Source organism: Penaeus monodon, chromosome 22 (genome assembly GCF_015228065.2).
Source record: "Penaeus monodon isolate SGIC_2016 chromosome 22, NSTDA_Pmon_1, whole genome shotgun sequence".
NCBI lineage: Eukaryota > Metazoa > Arthropoda > Malacostraca > Decapoda > Penaeidae > Penaeus > Penaeus monodon.
The window spans coordinates 23,430,425-23,432,057 of NC_051407.1; the positions used below are offsets into that span (position 1 = coordinate 23,430,425).

Consider the following 1,633-nt stretch of genomic DNA (forward strand, 5'->3'; position numbering starts at 1 on the left):
GTTGCTTGACTGAAAGACAAGTTCTCAAACATTGCTTAAGTTGTGCACATGAAAATACCTCAACCACACACAGTGTTGTAAAATACCACTGTCAAATATATCTTATTATATAAAATCAAGTAACTTTTATATGCAATTACAAATGTAAATGTCATTATGAAAATTTTTTTATTATTACTTAATCTGTGAAACAAGATCAAGTTTGTCCAGAAACTCTATACATCAACACTGTCATCATCTTTGTTTAATGTCCATTTTCCCAGCTACATTGGTTGGACGGGTTTTTTTAATGGCTCTTTTCCAAGCATTATGGTCTTGTGCTATCCCTATTTCTATCCCAATTCACACAAGTTTGCTTAAATTACTTGGCAGGTCTTGTTTTGCCTCCTTTTACCACTGGTACATGGTAACAGTAAGTTTCTACACTTACTGGTCCAGTTTTCTGTGTCCATTCTCTCCACTTGACCAAACCACCTGGAGCACATTTATTGCATGATACTGGAGATACTTTCAATGCCAAGCCTATTTCTTAGTTCCTCAGATGATTTTCTTTAATGAAGGATTACACCTCACATCCATCTAAACATTTGCATTTCTGCTCTTGCAAGACTACTTATATCAGCTTTCTCTGGTCAAGTTTCACAGCCACAAAGCATGACAATTCTGACACAAGCTGGAAAGAGCTTTTTTTTATCTTGTGTGAAAACACCCATGATGACAAAAGGGGCAGGAGCACCCAAAATTTTGCTCAGCCTGTTTTTACATGCATTACTGAGCTTGCCTCGGCTCTGCTCAACATATCACCTTATATGGCAGAACTGATCGACCACTACATAGTTTTCATTCCCGAGGTTAACTTTCTTTATTGCTTGGTTTTCTACCTGTGGATTTAAGCATGGTCTGCATTTAAAATTTGGTGTTTCTCTGAGTTTATTTCTCAGTTCATTACAACATTTGTGCACCCACTGACTACAAAAGCTACAGTAAATTGAGTTAACTCCAACAACCTTTTTACATACCCCAAAAGGGTGTTAACATGATGTAAACACTGGGCCTTAGCCTTTACCACTAACCATGATTTTTGTTTTTGGCATGTTTAACACATTTATCACTAACCATATCAAGGTTTGCTGCTTCCATTTGCTTTGCAATCATAAACACTTCAGTCCTGTCATCTTCCCTGTCGAAAATATTACTGAATCTTTCTTCCTCTGTAGCTTTTTCAGCTGCATAAACTCCCTGCCTTACTGCCCTTTTGGCTTCTAAATAAGGGTCCTTGCTGCCACCTTTCTTCCACTCCTTCCATAGATGTTGCTTCACGTTTATTACCTGCTCTACATCTTTGTTCCACCAACATGTTACTTTGTGACATGTGGGGGACCTTTGGGCCAACCACATGTCTTTTCAGCATCCTTCAATAGGTCTTTCTTTATCAATTCCCATAAGTTTTCAACACATTCTCCAGCTTGAAAGTCTTCTTGTATATTTTTTCCCTTTAGTTTCTAAACTTTTCTTTTTGGAAAATATCCAAAAATTATACACATGACTCTACTCTTATTTCAGATGTGCATTAATTAACCCAAAACCTAATTTATATATTTCCTCTCCCAACTGTTTATTCCCTAAATATTCG

The 1,633-nt window shown here is 36.9% G+C and overlaps 1 protein-coding gene across 1 annotated transcript in view; it reads right to left on the reverse strand.

The window, feature by feature from the left end:
- The window catches only part of LOC119587028 (serine/threonine-protein kinase/endoribonuclease IRE1-like), a 49,447-nt gene that overhangs the window by 47,141 nt on the left and 673 nt on the right, over window positions 1–1,633 (reverse strand).